Below are 18,507 nucleotides of genomic sequence, written 5' to 3' on the forward strand. Positions count from 1 at the left end.
TGTCCATAGAGGGGAGAGATAATTTCGAAGTTTGGGATCAATATATATACACTGCTATGTATAAAACAGAGAATCAACAAGGATCTACTACATAGGCCAGGGATCACTACTCAGTATTCTATAATAACCTATACAGGAAAAGATTTTCTGAAAAAGAAGGGATATATGTATAACAAAAACACCTTGCTCTACACCTGAAACTAACACAACATTGTAAATCAACTAGACTCCAATATAAAATAAAAAATTTTTTAAATTTGTTCAAACTGAATATCATTTCTCTATATAACCCCAGGGTTGTAAGAAGCAGAAGAAATAAAGGTAATGAAAAATGCTTTGAAACCACTTTCACAAATCATTGTGTAAATGTGCGAAGGGAAATGATAATTATAATCAGCCCCCACTCTCTCAGCTGTGACATTCCAGAAATGAAAGCTTTCTCTGACTTCTTGCAGACTACCAGCAAACATGAGACCTCAGGTACAAACCAGATTTCACAAGTCAGAGGCAAGGAGAAAGGTGGCTGCGTCAAAGCTAAGGGGGCTGCCTGGATGGGAGGAATGGTAGAGGCAGCCTGCTCCTGTTTCTACCAGCAGAGACACCAGGGCTGCTGCTAGGATGAGCCTCTCTCTGGTCCGCCCCCAAGAACCACAGGCTGCTGGCTAAGTTCTCTCGAGCTAGGACTTGTCAGATCTCACGACCGCCCACCCCAGCTCAGAGTCCTTCCCAGTCAAGCCTTCCAAAATGGAAAAAAAAAAAAAAAGCACCTAAAAAACTTGGCTTCAGATTCTGGTTTTGCCACCTGTCAGCTATGAACTATTTAACCTTTCTGATCCAAGCCCTTTTCTGTAACATGGGAGATACCTCGTATCTGGCAGGGTTTCTGTAAGGACGAGAGCCAGAAAACTCCCAGCTCAGAGCCTGTGCTCCCAGACTGGGCAGGTGGGGGCCACGGTTCGGTCAGCCCCAGGCCCGGCATGGCCCTGGAGAGGCATCGCGGGTTTCTCAGCACCCTCAGCCCCACCCCAGCCTTTGCCTCCCAGGCCGGGACGCCCAAAAGTCTTGCTCCAGGGCTCCCTTCTGTACCTAAGCAAAGGCACTGCCTGCCCAACCTCCGACCCCCACAGTGGCAGCTTCTGGGGAGGTGGGAGTGGGGCAGCAGAGGCCTGAGGTCTCAGAGCCAGTCTGCCCCGTGGACCTTCACCCCCAGGCCGCGCAGTAAGGAACGCTGTGTCCATCCTGCAGCAGAGCCTGTGGGTCATGGAGCCTGTCACCTGGTACCTGACTTCATCACACATTCACAACACAGGCCTGCCCTGAGCTGGTTCTTTTTTTCAGCTGTGCTGTGTGGAATGTGGGATCTTAAGTTTCCCCAACCAGGGATCAAATCCGTACCCACTGCTTTGGAAGCTTGGGGTCTTAACCACTAGACCGCCAGGGAAGTCCCTAAGCTGGTTCTAAACAGCTCACTGAGGCCCATCCCATACTTGGCCACCTCTTTGACTCTCTAGACACACGTTGGCAAGGGCAATGAAATGTGACCGCACCGCCTACCATGGCCAGCAAGATTCTACAAAAGACAAAGCTAATAAGAGGGTTTCTTCACAGGGCTGAAAGCCTCTGACATTAAGAGAAGCAGGAGGTGGACTTCCCCGCCAGCTCAGTGTCAAGACAGCGCTGCCAACACAGGAGGCATGGGTTTCATCCCTGGTTGAGGAAGATCCTGAATGTTATGTGGCAGTCTCCCTCACCAGAGAAAAAGAGAGAAAGGGAGAGGCAGGTAAGAGACTGGGAAAGAGATCTGTGAGGACTTCTGGAGGCAGAGGGAGTGGGATGAGTAACTGGATAAATGGTGGCCTGGGGCAAGTCAGAGGAGTCTGGAGGGAGGACCTGTGGTCTAGACTGTATTACCCAGCTCTGCCTCCCAAGGGCAATTAAACGTGACCTCACCGCCTACCAGGGCCAGGGGACAAGGGTGCTTCGAGTCTGCTCTGATTGCCTTTAAAGATAAGGTTCAAAGTGCCAGGTGGCTCAGCTATTCATCACGGTTTGCGATTCAGATCCCAGTCATACCAGAGATGTAATGAAGAGCTGCAGAGAAGCTGCCGGGCGCTCCTTTTCCTTCTGCACCTTGTCTGGGTGTCCAGGGGACATTTCAGATCTCAGGAGCAAAGCAGAGGATGTGTTCGTTCAACAAGCATCTCCTGCACGTGGGAGCAGCAGACGGCACAGAAGAGCCCAGCCCTCCCCGTCCTGAGCAGCTGCATCACTGACCCTGTAGCAAAGTTCCTTCTCTGGCCTTGCAGCTCCTGCTCCTTCAAGGAGCAGAGCAATGGGAATCCCATTCTGAGGAGGCTCCACCAGTCCCTCTGGTCCACCTCCACCCAGGGCTCCCTGGTTTTGACGGCCAGGCTCCCCCTAGGAGAGCTGCCCTTCCAAGGGTACGCCAAGGGCAGCCAACCCTAGAGACCAGCTGCTGGCCTCGCCACTAAAGAGGATGGAGCTGGGGACGGCCTACCCCAGACCACTTAGCGGGGCATAACCAAGCATGGCAGGCAGAGCTGAGGGCTTCCAGAAGGAAGGTGTGAGCCAGATCCTCAGCTCCCAGACCTTGGGGAGAAGGACAATGCTTCTTATCCAGCTCTTGCTCATGAAAGACAGCACTCTGCTTTTCTCAGGAACATGGGGTAATCCAATCCTTCTCAACGCCGGTTCCCACAAATGCACACACACCCTCTGCCCTGGGGTGGGCAGGCAGGTGTAGGTTTGAGAGAGTGTTTAGAAGAGAGGCTCACGGCATTCCATTGCCCCTGCCAGAACTGAGTGAACAGGAAGAGGAAAAGATAGTTTCTCAGGTAACCAACCTCCATCTCCCCAACGTGTGCACCCACAGGACAGGGGACCAGCTGGGGGAACACCTGGCCAGCTACACCCTGACAGCTTCCTGGAGCACTGCCGGCAAGGGCATGCAGACTTAGAAGGAAGCTCCAGGGGCTGGGCACAAAGGGCAAACGTTCTCTCCCTTATTTCCAACCAGCCCTCTGAGACGGCACCGCAGGAATCCTGCATCTGATCACTGCCACCCTCACCACCGGGGCAGGGACAGGACTGGTGTTTCTGTTTCCCCCACCGCCCTGGTCCGCCCCCTCCCCAGCCTGCACCGGGCACGGGGCTCTACCCCTGGCACCGGAAGCCTGGGGAGGCTGGCCAGCTGAAGACGCTGATGGAGAAGGCCTGCGCTAGGGTCTGCAAAGTCCTGCCAGTGCACACCCAGGGAAGGGAGCAGCTGTGCTTCTATAAGCTTCCAGACCACCATCTCCGTGACTCCCAATTCCAGCCAGGCCTTGGCCCAGGCTCAGAGTTGAAGAATTCAATGTAAAACTCCAGCATCTACCCCTGGATCCCTTGTGGGACGGCGAGGGGAGGAGAGAATGCTGGAAAAGCGGTCCTAACCTAAAGGACCAGCACTGTGACCCTGCAGGAGGAGCCCAGGAGGCTGGGCGACCGATGCTTTGTGGGCAAGGCAGCCGCAGGACTGGGGTCTGTGTCATCACGGCACACGCACGACTCAGCAGGACTGCAGGCCCTCAGCAACCAAAGGGCAGATGCCAGCTCCTCCTGGGGTCACACTGGGATGGACCTGGCCCGCAGCTCTGACCCGTGGGACCATCTCCAGGCCCCGGGAACACTCACAGGGCTCCTGGGATGTGACAGTCCAGAAGCAATGCTTCCGGGAAAACAGCAGCCCCAGTTCCGGGCTGCTCCAGCCCCTCAGCTCGGGGGGAGGTAAGGAACGCACTCTCCACTCGGGCCAGCACCACACTAGAAGCTACGAGTGAGAACAGGGCTGTGTCCTCTGCCCCAGGACTGTGCCAACCTCCTCCCCTTGGTTGGGATACCCGCGGGATACCTCGGTTGGAACCTTTCAGTCCTCGTGGCCCAGCCAAGCCACCCAGGTGGGAAGTCTGCCGAGGCGCTGGAACCAGGCAACATCATGAAGGGTACAGTCAGGGCTGCAGGACAGAGGCCTACTTTGTCAGCTGCAAATTTCTCTAAATGGCTCCAGCCTCAGCAAGAGAGGGCCAGTGGGCTGCAGACAACCGCCCATGTTCTATCCACCCTGCCCCCACGCTTCCTTACCAGGTGGTGGTTTCTTTTGATTTTTTTGTGGCTTCATCTCAACACCGGGCATGAAATGGGACCACCTTGCATGCGGGTGGGCAGCAGTGTGGGGTGTGGAGGCCCATCTAGGCACCACTCACATTCCAGGCAGGAGGCGGGCCAGAAACGTTGATCTGTGGTCAGGTGCTTATCTCCTTTATCAAGACTAGATGACTTCAAAGTGTTCGGTGTTGCTGTTTTTTAAACCAGAACAATCTTTCACCCAACTCACCTGGAAACTTTCATCAGCCAGGCCAACTTATCAGTTTCTAGTCTTGTTGACCAGTGGGAAGAAGGAGCCAGGTGGTGAGACGTGTGTAACTCCTGCCAAGACCAGATGCTGGAGGAGCCACCAGCCCTCTGCAGCGGCTCATGGGCTAAGCTGGGGCCTGAGTGCTGTGTCAAGAGAATGCCTTCCTGTTACAAGGTTTATTTAGGATAAATGAGGCAACACTGTTACAGGTACAGCCCTGTCAGTGCCAGTTCCCTGGGGGACCTTGGGAAGGAGCCACATTCCCTCACAGTCAACCCTAAAGGAAACCAACCCTGAATATTCACTGGAAGGACTGATGCTGAAGCCGAAGCTCCAATGCTTTGGCCACCTGATGCGAAGAGCTGACTCACTGGAAAAGACTCTGGTGCTGGGAAAGACTGAAGGCAGGAAGAGAAGATAGAGGATGAAGTGGTTAGGCAGCATCACCGACTCAACGGGCAGGATTCTGAGCCAACTCTGGGAGACAGTGAAGGACAGGGGAGACTGGCAAGCTCGAGTCCCTGGGGTTGCAAAGAGTCAGACACAATTAGAGACGGAATAACGAGAAGAGATGACCCACCTGCCCTGGGGAGGACTCAAGGCAGGACACAGGCACCAGGGCTCCTTAGCCATGGAGACAGGTCAGGGCTAGGAGACCAGAGATTCTGGAAAAAAGGCATGCAGTGCTGCACTCCATGCTAGGGGTGCATATCTCCAGTGGGGAGAGTACCCCGAAAACCCAGGAAACAAACCAGGAACCTGTCCTTTGTGAGCCAGACTGTTTTTATTCCTCATACACCTTATCTTTAGCTTTCTTTTATTCTCCTTTTATATTTATTAATGCCTTTTGAAAAGGTCAGCCTGTGACAGCTATGTTAATGAAAACCCAAAGGAGGTGTCTGCATCCACGCCTGAACCAGGAGATTAAAGGGAGTGATGTCGTCTCTCTCCCCCGGGACTGGAGGTATAGAGAAGCCCAGGGGTGGGCCCCTCGCTCAGCCTGTGTCCTCCGGAGTCACCTTTCCAGCAGAAAGGGAGAGCTGTGCGATCCAGTCAGAGGCCCTGAGCTTGCGCCCTGCCCAGGGCTAGAGGCACTCCCAGCGCCAACCCCCAGGGATGCACTCCTGCCCTGTGCCCACACTAACCCCGAGTCACTAAGAGTCAGCTCCAGGGGGCAGAGCAGGTGGGTGGTAAACTGTCTAGACCAGCGCACACCTGCTTCCGTTCCTCTCTGGCTCCGGCTAAGCCACCGTCCTTGTCACCGAGGAGTTGATAATACACTGTGAGTGACTCAGGCAGGACCCCTGCAGGGAAAGAGCCCCAAGGTTGCTAGGCAGGTAATCCGTTTTACCACTTCAGCCAAGTGGCAATGCCGGCTGCTGTGAAGACCACAAAGGTGGCCTTGCCCTCACCCTGCCTCAGCCCCTTGCCCCGGGGTGAGGGGAGCCAGGCTGGGGAGCAAGAAGCCCTCCCCAGTCCCATCCGCAGAGAGTGGCTGACCCTTCTGGACTTGGCCTGAGTTATACACTCCCTGCTAAGATAATAACTGTCATGACATCCTGACATTGCTGGTCAGGATGTCCAGTAATCATGGACATCATGACATTACTGGTTTGAACTCTGGGGAACATGCAGAGGAGGAATAGGGAGACCAGGGTCCACCACTAGAGTCCCGAGGGAGGGACACCTCTTGACTGGCTTAATTACGTGCCCTGGGGTTACCAGGGGCTGGCCAACACCATGGTACCTGTCTGGAGCTTGGGTTGTAGGGGTGACCGGGGCTGTGAAGAGGGCCTCCTCCCAAGCCGCTTGCCTGGAGAGACTAGGCAGCCCCACTTCAACACATGTTTGTGAGTTTAGTCCCGTGGACTCTGGACTTCAGTTCCAGGACTGGCTCTATCTGAAAGTTGGCAAGTCTGAGCAAATCGCACCTTTCTGGTACTCAGGTCCTCCATCTGTAAAACGGGTGTGATGGTGCCTGCTGCCCTGCTTACCTCACAGTCACCATCAAGATGCAGCGAGTGATGACTGTAAGCTGCAAGGCACTACGCATGTGAAGCACCGCTGGGTTTCAGCGTCACAGAGGGGAGGAGGCAGGGATGAGCACAGGCACTGTGACTCTGCCTGCAGGAGCAGGAGGCCTGGCCCAGGCTGGCCCATCTCTGAGAACAGGGCCCCAGGCAGAAACAGGTGGGCCAGAGCGCCTGCGGGAGCCAGGCACGCAGGGCAGACAGAGCTCTGGCCAGGCTGAGTCGGCAGAGAGCTCAGGAGACTAGCCATTCTGCTAGGCTTGTGGTGGTCTCATCCTGTGGGGTTCTGTTTGCTTTGCTTTTGGCCATAGCACATGGCTTGCAGGATCTCAGTTCCTCATCAGGGATTGCATTTGGGCCCTCAGCAGTTAAAAGTGTGGCGTCCTAACCACTGGAGCACCAGGGAATCCCCACAGAGCTCTTTCCACAACACCCCACTCTTGGCTCTGCCAGGCTAGGTCAAACCCCCGTACCCCCACAAACGGGAAATGACGGGCAAACTGAAGCCAAAATCGTCTCTGTACCTGAAACCAGCACCGCTGTCCTGAGCATTGTCTTCTAAGGGGGAAGACAGGAAGGGTCATGACCCTGTCCAGCAGGAAGTACCCCACTCACCCCACGAAGCGCAGCAGCCCTGGAGCTAGGTCCTCACCAAGGCCTCAGCAGGAAACACACGGGAAGGTGGGCACTTCAGAAGCCAAGATGACAGGCAGGCGGGAGAGGATGGGGGCAGCTCCAGGGCACAGGCAGGCCAAGTCGGGCCAAGGGAGCTGGCTGAACATGCAGAGTGAAAGACCCCTTCAGCCCAGACAGAGGCCTGTGTAACACCATCCACCACGTGGGCCCTGCGCCACCACAAGGAAGGGGCCATCTGCCATGAGCCACCTGTGTCTGCTCTTTATCTTGCAGTCCAGGGGATGCAGGACTTCCGTGGATGGGCAGCCAGGGCACGGGGGTTGCAGCAGGGAGCTCCTCCCGTAAAGATGCCATTCCTCTTGGAAAAAGGCTCCGTCTGCAAATCAGATAGACGGCCTGGGTTCTTGGACTCAGTGCTTCTACCTAGTGGTTTGAGGATCTTAGGAAAATTTCTCAACTTCCACTTCCCGATCTATAAATGGAGTGACTGTGATTCTGAAGTCCCATTCTACATTCCAGCATTCAGTTTTTAACAAGGTGAGTGAATAAATGGCAACAAGTCCTTGTAAGTTTGCCTACGGTGTGATTCTGACATGCACACTTAGCTCTGCTTATCACCTCAATATACGATGCCCTTAGAATGGACGACAACCCCATCTTCCTTTGGAGAATCATCTCTCCTCAAACTTCCATCTCTGTGTCCAATCAGAGCACCAAATGCAGCCAGCGAGCTTCCCTGGTGGCTCAGATGGTAAAGCATCTGCCTGCAGTGTGGGAGACTTGGGTTCAATCCCTGGTTTGGGAAGATCCCCTGGAGAAGGGCATGGCAACCCACTCCAGTATTCTTGCCTGGAGAATCCCATGGACAGATGGACCTGGTGGGCTACAGTCCATGGGGTCGCAGAGAGTCGGCCACAACTCAGGGACTAAGCACAGCACAGTTCTTGATCTAGGGCTGGGTGAGGGCCCCAATTCCAAGTGAACCCAGGAGTCCCACGGCGGTCCTGGGATGGGATGCTGAGAAGGCGGAGGCCTGCACTGCTGGCAGACACCTTCTACCACGTGGGGGGCAAGGAAGGTGTCATGACGGAGAAGGGCAGGGTGAGGTGGCTGTTGTTTGAGCTCTCCCCTTCCCTGCATGTGGCCAGCCGTTCCCTCAGGTATGGGTCAACCAGCTCCCTTTCAGCAAAGCACTTTTAGAGCTGGCTTTCGGCTGTTGTAATTGAAGAAGTCCAACAGATACAACCTTGCACATGGGTACAACTATTTTCCATTTCATTTAAAAGAATTTGAAAAAACACTACAGTATCACTTGCCACATAGTGCAAAAGGGCTGCCCTGAAACTGGCCCTGAAACCCTGCCCTTGATAAGTCCGTGCAGCTCAGGGGCCCTCAGGCACAGAGCGATTCTGGGCTTCCCAGTGGTGACTCTGGGAACCCCTGGCCAGGACCCACACCCCTCTCTGGCCGGGGACACCGCCCAGACGCACAGATGGTGGGGGAGCAATTGATGTATGTCGTCTTTCTGGGTGGCCTGGGGTCAGGACTGCTCCCAGCCAAAGTCCCCCAACCACGAGCAAGACTCTGGAGGGGAGGCTGCTGCTCGGCTGGGCCCTGAACCAGCTGAAGTGGTCAGGGCAAAAGAAGACCACCCTGGACATGGACTGCAATGGGGAGTCGGGACCCTAGGCTCCATTCCTTGTCTGGCAATGGATTTGGGGGAAGAAACTCTTTCCAAATCTGTTTCTCAACCTGTTAAGAGTCATGTCTGACTTTTCTGAATGCTGCCAGACACTACACTGAATTCTCCCCATCTATCCCACTCATTTCTAGCAGCCAGCCCTCTGATGAGATACCTTACACATACCCAACAGTACCTCAAACTTACCCTGCTCACAATGCCAAACTCACCCACACACTCTAAGACCCCAAAACCTGAACTACCCTCTGTATTCCCAGCGTCTGACCCTTAAACCTGGGAGTCATCTATGCTCCTTCCTTCCTTCAGCCTCCTTCAGCCAAAGTCCATCTCAGGTTTTCCACCTAAATCTCTCCCTTTTCTACTTTCCTCCATGTCTGCCACTCTCTCTCTATCCAAGAACTGCTATCCTCCACCTACAGTAGCCCCTGAACTGCTAAAGCCCCAGATCTACTCAAGAGACCCCTCACCACCAATTCACTCTCCAGACAGACCAAATGACCTTCCCAAACACAAGTTCCATCAGATCCCCATTTCTATTCCTCTCAGAGAAAGAACCAGACCTCCCAAAGCTCTGGGGCAAAGGTGGGGCTCCCTCAAGACCCCACGGCCTGGCTGGTGGAGCCAGGGGTAACCCTGAGGCCAACGTGGACCAGGCAGGTCTAGGAGTCACTGCTCAGTCCAGAGCCCTGGCCGCCCCCCGGGTTCTCCCACCTCAGGGCTGACTCGGAACTGGCTCAGCCTTCTAGGACTGACCCCTCCCCCAGTGCAGGCTACATCTGACCCCAGATGGGAACAGGAGCTGGAGGCCAGGCAGGGGAAGCCCAACTGGGCTGCAGCCAGTGACGGTATGTGTCAGGAAGGGGAGAGAGCAGGGCCACAATAGCCTGTCAGTATCTGGGGCCAGAGGAAAGGAGGCAGCTGGCGGGAGGATAAACCTCGAGGAGTCTATCTCTTCCCTCTTATCGGACTGACCCTTGGCAGCCTTGCAGCCTGTGGAGAACAAACAGTCATTAACAACCCTGCCCACACTTGCACACAACCCGGTGCGAACAGCCCAGCCCGGAGAGCCGGGGCCTCCCTTCCTTCCAGGGCAGTCTCAGGGATCCGCCTGTTGGCCAGCCCCCCCATCCTGCCCCTCCTTCCTGGGCAACGAGACCCTACGCTTGGCCCCCCCGGCCCCCCCCGGCCTGTAGTCCCCTGGCCTTTCGGGTCAGGCCTCCGCGTCACGCTACATGTGGCTTGGCCTCACTGCTGTCCTCCGCTCTCCTAAAAACCTCTGCTCCACCCTCCTTTCCAGGCGAGTTCTCAGCCCTCAGTAGGCCCACCCAGAGTCTGAGCTACTGACCCAGCACCTCCCGTCTTCAGCCTGTGATCCAACCCCCCAAGCTGGCTTTGGGGGGAAATTCTCACTAAAGCAGAGCCCAAGGCGGAAGGAGGTGAGGGGACTGGGAGCAGAGAGAAACACAAAGCCTATACACAGTCACTCCAAAGCCTAACCAGTGGCCAGCATAGGAAGAGATGGATGTGATGAGAGACTGGAGGGGTTTTTCTCTGCCTAAACCCAGGACAGAGGGCAGAGCAACGTTTGGGAAGGGGGATGAGGACAACGGGAGGCAGGGGGCAGCTCCCTTAGCTGCAGGAGCCCAAGTTCTCCAGAGAGAGGCCAGAGCAGGCTGGCTGCTGTTAAATACGTCCAACTGGTTAGCAGAAAGGTCGGACCAATTCTCAGCGACTCCTGGACCCCGTGGTGGTATCCTGGGGCCCCAGCTCTAACTCCCCACTCAGGATATGGCATTCCTCTGTCCAGCCTACTGGACAATTTGACAGCAAATCCATGAAGAGATCTTTAAATTCTGTATTTACAGATGAGGGGACTCTGGGGCCCAGAGAGGGGCAGCAACTTGCCCTGGGTCACACAGCACCCATTTCACAGCATCTTCCTAAGGAAGTACCAATGCTGGCTTCCCTACACTGGAAGAGCTTGAAAGGAGTATCCTGCTGCTATTTAGTTTCTAAGCTGAGTCCGACTCTGCAACTCCATGTTCTATAGCCCACCAGGCTCCTCTGTCCATGAGATTTCCCACCCAAGAACACTGGAATGGGGTGCCATTTCCTTCCCCAGGGACATCTTCCTGATTTAGGGATTAAACCGACATCTCCTGCATTGGCAGGCAGATTCTTCACCACTGAGCCACCTGGGAAGCCCGCAACAGGGGTCACCATGACTCTCCTAACCCCTTTCAAGATTTCCTGTCTTCCCCTACCTGTGACATTTGGGGGTCTCCTCTTGAGCCATGCCAGAGGACCCAGGAACTGGCCAGAAGCTACACAGGTGTGGTTCGGGGAGATACCAAGCCCTTTGGGACAGGACAGAAACAGAGAGAAGGCCAACTGCTGGAAAGCCCATGGAGGCTGCCTGGACCTCAGACGGCTCCCGAGAAAACACAAGAAGAGACAGGACCGGGCTCCTGGCCCTCCCCTGCCTTGCGGCACAGCCTTGGTCCCTCTGGCTGCTGCCCGCCTGCTCGCTTGCTCGGGCAGAGGACACAGCACAAGGGCCAGAGACTTTCATTTCCTCCCGACTCTGGTTCCACCAGCATCAAATGACGAGTATTTTGTTTTCAACTGAACTTGAGGTTGGGGGGAACTCTACTCAAAGGTCAGGGAGAGTCCCTTGCAAACACAAAGGATCCTCCCCACAAAGAAGGAAGGAGGTAGTAATTGTACGTGGTAACAGATCATTAACTAACTTGTAGACGTTTTGCAGAGTATACAAGTGTGGAATCGTTATGTTGTACACCTGAAACTAATATAATGTTATATGTCAATAAAAACAGGAAGAAGAAGGGAGAGGGAGTGGAGAAGCAGGGTGGGGCTGCGGGGCGACACAGGCAGGGGAGGGGGAAGCCCCACTCCAGCCCTCAATTCCCTCCCTCGTTCCTCTTCCTACAATCCACCTCTCAACTTCCCCCTTCACTACCCACGCCGCCCCTCCAAATTCCTTTAAACCACACGGAAAACTTGTTGATTTTTTCCCTCATCAGAGCAGTCCCCTCTAGACCAATTAGCGATTTGCATTTGTTGCCGATTTTCTCCCTCAGAAGGCTGCAGACCTGCCCAGTGTGGGGAGTGTTGCCAGCCCTCTGTGCCGGGACTCCACAGCTGAAGGGTTCAGAGAGCAAGGGCGAGGACTGCTCTCTGGGGTCCCTGGGTCATGCCACGACCCCTCAGGGTCTCCTCTGTCCCCCAAGCCCCCTTTCAGGAGCAGGATGGGCCTCGCGCCTCAACTGTACACAGGCAGAGCTGCTTTCTGTGTCCCCCTCCTGTTTCCCACCCTGAGCCTAGAGAGGAAGAGAAGGGGAGAAAAGGAAAAAGGATGCAAACGGGCAAATGTGATCAAATTGGGAAGAGATGCCCCTCCAGGCATGAAAAGCCTGTGCTACCCACTCCCGCCATACCTCAGCAGCCAGTGGGGGGTGTCAATCAACTTCTTTCCCTCTCTGAGCTTCCTCATTTGCAGTCACATCCCCCTCTAAGGAAGAAGCCGTTTGAGGATTTTTTCAACATCTGATAGCAGAACTGTTGTTTTGTTTTAATATGATTATTTCACAATACAAATTTAGCACTGACAGTAAAATAAGGAAAAATTATATTTGTCTCTGCTGCTGCTGCTAAGTCACTTCAGTCGTGTCCGACTCTGTGCGACCCCATAGACGAAGCCCACCAGGCTCCCCTGTCCCTGGGATTCTCCAGGCAAGAACACTGGAGTGGGTTGCCATTTCCTTCTCCAATGTGTGAAAGTGAAAAGTGAAAGTGAAGTCGCTCAGTCGTGTCCGACCTTTAGCGACCCCACGGACTGCAGCCCACCAGGCTCCTCCGTCCATGGGATTTTCTAGGCAAGAGTACTAGAGTGGCTTGCCATTGCCTTCTCCATATTTGTCTCTAGATTTCTCTTATTCCTAGTTCACCTTATCGTACACGGGTAGCAGGCACTGCATTCATAATCATGCACAGCAAAGTATCACATCCACTATGGCTGATTCATGTTGAGGTCTGACAGAAAACAGCAAAATTCTGTGAAGTAATTATCCTTCAATATAAAATAATTTGAAAAAAAAGCACACTCATTTGAATGCTAACAGCTATAACTGAGGGGGACAGTCCTCTTCAGCCCAGGAAGATGATCCTCTCTGAAAACCTGCAGGGATAAGTGCCCTTCAGCATCACTCCTCCTGCCCCACCTCACAGAGAACCCTGCTCCCTTCCCACTTCCCTTTTATGTATTTATTTAATTTTTTGACTGAGTGGCATGTGGGATCTTAGTTCCTCAACCAGGGATTGAACCCAAGCCCCCTGCAGTGGAAGAGTGGAATCTTAACCACTGAACCACCGGGAAAGTCCTCCCTTTCCTGCAGTAGGAAACTGATCCAGCTCTCAGCTAGAAAGTTGGGGTGGCCCCAAGCCCAGCCTATGCCCTGGAGCCTTAGGAGAGGTCTGCAATGGCAACGTGAAAGTGTGACTGACAACACACTGTAATTACAATCATGATTTATAAATAAGCACCAAGAGGTGCCCCAGAATGGCTGCTCAGGGACACACACAGGCGTCCCTAGTGAGCCCAGCATAACTGAAGGAAATGCCTGTTATGTCATTTGCCGATATCTGCCCTAATAGTGAGAACTTGTTGCTAAAGAAAAGAGGGGAAAATCTAAAACCCAGGTCCCCAGAGAGCTGGGCCAGCTCCTTCAGTTGGTAAGGGCTGAGACACTGGGGCAACGCGGCATGGGGAAGGGGGCACGGAAACGGAGAGCGGGGAAGGGGGAGGACGTGGAGAGACAAGAAGAGATGCAGGCGTGCTGAGCGCGGACCACAAAGCCCCAGCTGCTTTCAGAAGGAACTGGGCCCCTGAGGCTGTGGGGCTCCACCCGCTCAGGGCTGAGGCCCCAAACCTCAGGCAGGCAGCGTGGAGTCCAGAGTAACAAGCTAACCAGGCTTCCAGGCGCGCTGTCAGCGTCCTGCACACAGCTCCTCCAAAGCAAGGACGCTTCATCTCCTGCAAACTCCTCCTCCTCCTGACTGCCCCACTTCAGCTAAAGGACCTGACCTCATCACCCAGGCAAGGAAGTGTCTAACCGCAGACAACTCTGTTCCAAAAGATGTCTACCTTCATAGTCCTCTAGAATCGGTCCCTTCTTTCCATTTTGACTGCCAAGTTCCAGTCTTCATTACTTCTGACCTGGACCCTAACTAGTTTTCCATTTCCTCCCTCCCTTCTTTCCTTGTCCCCTTATGACCCAGCCACGCCCTGCTACCAGCCTGCCCTCTGCCTGCTCAGAAACTTGTCGGAACCAAGCCCTTTCTCTGCTATCTGCCGAGTCAAGTCCTCACTGAACACTGTGCTGGGATTGATCTCTTGCAATCTCTACTGCCTCTTCTTCTGGGAATTCCAATTTTTGGATACAGTTTGGGGGACTGCCTACTGTGTCACCATCCCTTCCCTGGCCACAGGAGGAGGCATGGCCCAGTCTGGGCCAACCAGACATCTCCTCCCTGGCAGATGACTCCCAATCTATGGTGACAAAATCCCAGAGTACAGCTGGAACAGAGTTATCCTGGCCCCAGTGGTACCCTGAAGAGGCTGGTCTTTGGCTCCTGACATACCTACTCCAAGACCCTGGAGGGGGACTTCCCTGGTGGTCCAGTGGTTAGGAATCTGCCTGCCAATGCAGAGTACACGGGTTCGATCTCTGGTCTGGGAAGATTCCACCTGCCACGGAGCAACCAAGCCCATGCACCACAACTACTGAAGACTGCATGCCCTATAGCCTTTGCTCCACGAGAGGCCACTGCAGCGAGAGAAGCCTGCGTACCACAACTGGAGGGCAGCCCCCGCTCTCTGCAATGAGAGAAAGCCTGCGCGCAGCAACGGAGATCCAGCACCACCAAATATAAAATAAATAAATAATTTCTTAAAAACCTATTTAGAAAAAAAAAAGACGAATAATTGCTTTTGAAAAAAGACCCTGCAGGGGACTCGGGTCTCAAGTCATTCCTCAGATTCCAGGAGTTCCCATAGCCTTCCAATGAAGTCCTTTCCTACCAAAGTCAGCAAGGTGTTGCTTGTAACCAAACTTCTTTTTAAAATACCTCTCCTATGCTCCAACCAAAAGGGAAAATGCCCTGAAAGTGCCGTTATGGTCCCTCCTTCCCCTGCTGGCCAGTACACTCCCTGGCCTGCAGGCACTGCTGGAACTCTGCCTTCCCCTTCAGGGCCCAATCCAGAGTCCCCTTCTGAGCCCTTTTTGGGGATGACCTCTCCTCTAAACCCACAAGCCCCTGGCTGCCCCTTCTACCTCCCACTGTGGACATCGGAGGACCTGTCTTAACCCACTCCCAGTGGACAGGGACTTGGTCATCCTCTCCTCCACAACACCTGGCAGAGTTCCAGACTCAATAAATTCACTAAGCTTTGTGGGCAGACAACTCAAAGGCCAATTACAGGTTTTCTGGGCAAAACAGACAGTGAGTGGCAAAGAGCACGGGGTCAAAAAGACCCCGTCTGGCTTCCACAGCCTCCACTTACCTATAGCTGAGTTTATGGGCAAGTCTCATGAGTACTGTAAGCCTCAGTTCTTCGTCTGTGAAAGAGTGACAGTAAAGCTAACCCCTCAACGCTGCCGTGAGAATGTGACGAGCCGGCACGCAAGAACATCCAGCCAGGTGCCTGGCTAGGAGTGACCACTCAGGGAACAGCAGCCGTCATTCCAGCTACTTACAGCTCCTGGGTTAGCAGATGCTCTTTCGGCGGGTTGAAATCATGAGCCCTGGGCCTGTTGTGTGACCCACAGAGAATCTCTGTTTCTTAGTAACCCCACCTGGGTCTACTTCTGCCTTATAAACCTCCTGAAAAACAGTAGGTGAAAAAATGAGTGGCAAAGTTAAAGCACAATGTAAGAGGTTTCTCCTGTTTGTCTCAGAGAGTTCCAGGCATCCTGTCCAGTGTGCAGCCATGGCCTGCACCCAACCTGCTCAGTCTGAGGGACAGGGCAGATGAACGCCTGGTTCAGGGTCTGCTTCCCCATGTCCTTCCCCAAAACCCTGGTGCCTAAACGTCCTCCTTTGGGTGGGCAGGGGGGTCCTTCCTTCAAATGGCCACAGCACAGTGTCTGCTGCAGTTACAGGGGGACTGGGAGCTCAGGCCCTGTAAATCACCCCAACCATTAATCTAGCCAACACTGGAAAGCATGGGAATGGCAGGAAAAGACCAGCCCAGGGAAGCTGCCAGAACAGTCCTGGGTGGGGAAGCCAGGTTGGGGGCAGCCTCTCTGAAGACTTTACATAGGCCTGGATTAATCACCGAGGCAACTCTCATGGCCCCAAACCAGTGGTTCTCAAGTGCTATGGTCAGGAAGCCGGACAGAAAATCTCAGGCCACACCCAGACTGCCTGAATCAGAAACATCTGGGACTGGGGCCCAGCAAACTGCGCCTTACACAGCTCTTCAGGGGCATTACTGAACACCTACTCTGTGCCAAGGACCAAGCCGCGGGGTGATATCTCAGAAACGAGGACACATCTGAAGGACTTTCAGTCTAACGGCGGCCGGCGGGGTTGGAGCGGGGGGAAGAGGTCAAAATCAAGTACACAATACACAAGGCAGGATGGGGTACAGAATAAGGCAAAGGAATCAGCTTCTCACCCCTCTCGCCAGCTCCTCCTTCCCCACCAGCATATTGGGAAGGGGGAGCTCCAATTCTAGGAAACCCGCCCCCAACCCCAGGCTTCTCTTTGATACTCCACATAACTGCAGGTAGTTTTCAAAAGAAGAGTGATCCTCGCCCCGAGGCATCTTTCAGGTCCAGAGGTTTGGCGTGTGGGGAAATGGACCATGAGGCCACACCCAGTGGTTCTTAGCAGCTGAGAAACTGACCCCCTGTGAGGTCTGGGCTCGGAAAGTTCCTAGAGGGCTGCGAGCATGCCACAGCACATCGCGGCACTGCACTCCTGCGCATGGTCACTCCCACAGGCCCCTGGCAAGCTCACATGGTGAGCACAAATGCAGACATAAACACGCACACAGACAGTTGGCCCCCTGGCCTCCCTGCCTCCATTCTCAAGTTACAGGGTTAAAGACATCCTATTCACAGCCAAGGGGGAGGGATGAGAGAGCGGGTGCTGAAGCAGGGAACCATCTGGTTCATATCAAGATTGCTCATTCAGGACCCTAACGGAACTCCCAGAGCCTGCCTTCCTGATGGCTCATAGATTTCCCTCCCTCCCCCAACTCCCCACTGGGAAGCCTTAAACTGCTAGGAAGGGATCGACCCATAGGTAAATCTGCCGAAGGAAGATAAAAAAACAAACAAAACTGATACAGGCAAGTCTCCACCACCTCTCTGGGCCCTGGCTCCCTCTTTCCTTCAAACCCTGAACCCTACGACTAAACTTGAGATCACCATCTACTGTCACTACATCTTCCTCCACACAGAGCTCAAGGGACACCTAGCAGGCATCCTTCCCTTTGCCGGCAACCATCCCCAAAGTTAGCAGCAAAAGCAAGATGAGGGTTAGGGGTGTAGTCTCCTAGACTTCTCTTATGCTGCCATCTCCACCAAAGTAGGAGGTTCCCTCCATCTCGGAGGAATGGTGGAGTCCACCAAGAATAATGAGAGGAAGAAATGACCAACCAGCCTCCAGACAACTGTCAGAAGGACAGGATGGGATTGTGCATCACTGGCTAGGATTGATTTACCGAGGGACTCCAGAGTGCCCTGAGCCCCCTCAGCAGGTTTAGCTGAAAGAGGCTGCCACTCCCTTCCCACCACCAGCACCTTTCCCCTTTCCCCCAACACCACCTTAGACTCTGTTCTTCAGCGTTTTACTGTAGCTGTAAAGCAAGTGGCAAGATGGGAGATGGATGCAGTTGGCAAGAAATAGAAATCAAAAGACTAACTTGAGTAAATGAGTGATGGGTGGGGGACTCTACGGGCAAAGGAGGCCAGAAATTAAACACAGGAAGGAGGAGGGGGAAACAGAAGTGGGAAAACGCCAAAAGGGAGACTGAAGTGAGCTCAGCACAGAGCTGCAGCAGGCAACTGGGAAGTTTGGTCCAGTCACAGAGGAATGACTGGGAGGGAAGAAATGACTCTTTCATGCCAAGGCAAGGGCTCAGACCAGCCCCACAGGGCTGGGGCTTGGACTTGGCCAAGTTCCTGGTTTGTGCCAAGCTTCGGTTTCTCCGAAGTGGGAAGGAGGTCAGGCTGTTAGGTCTCATCAGAGAGAACTGGGCCACTGTGGATGGCTCGGGGTCAGTGCCAGGTAGGGGAAAGAGGAGAGAGCTGCTGATGGCGCAAAGACAGCCTGTGGCCAGGAGAAGAGGGGCGAGGGTCTCCAAGGAGTGCACAGGCCAGGAGCGCGCGCGGGGCTGGGGGTGCACAACTAGGCAGTGGACTGAAGTCGGGACTGGGGCACGGAGCGCTTCTCGGGACTGGGCTGGGGGTGCTGGGGGCTGCCACCACGGGGTGGAAAAGCCCCGCGTGGGAACGTCTAGAGTTGCAGGAGCAGAAGGCGGGCAACCGGGAGGGAGGCCAGGACAAGAGGACCACCGCCCCCACGGGGGAGCCCAGCGCCCCGACCCAGGGGAAGTTGCTGGGGTGGACCGGGAGGGTCTGGGCCACTGGTCGAACCAGCTGCCCGCGCGGAGGGGGTTCGTGGCAGCGAGGGGC

At 54.5% G+C, this 18,507-nt stretch overlaps 1 protein-coding gene across 4 annotated transcripts in view; it reads right to left on the reverse strand.

Annotated features, from left to right (window-relative positions):
* ST3GAL2 (ST3 beta-galactoside alpha-2,3-sialyltransferase 2) overlaps positions 1–18,507 on the reverse strand; it is a 47,398-nt gene that overhangs the window by 28,649 nt on the left and 242 nt on the right. The window contains exons 2-3 of one of the 4 annotated variants that reach the window (XM_088830860.1): positions 7,330–7,456; positions 7,060–7,218 (exon numbers count right to left, since the gene is read on the reverse strand). The exons of 1 other annotated variant lie outside the window; for it this stretch is intronic. The gene's annotated coding sequence lies outside the window, so the exon portion shown is untranslated. Of the gene's footprint in view, positions 1–2,073; positions 2,582–4,393; positions 4,558–7,059; positions 7,219–7,329; positions 7,457–18,507 lie in introns of those variants that run through there. 2 more of the 4 variants (XM_088830861.1, XM_055413163.2) reach the window with 2 other exon arrangements.

The sequence above is a fragment of the Moschus berezovskii genome, chromosome 22, assembly GCF_049115385.1.
Source record: "Moschus berezovskii isolate FMDL1 chromosome 22, NW_MosBer_1.0, whole genome shotgun sequence".
Lineage (NCBI taxonomy): Eukaryota > Metazoa > Chordata > Mammalia > Artiodactyla > Moschidae > Moschus > Moschus berezovskii.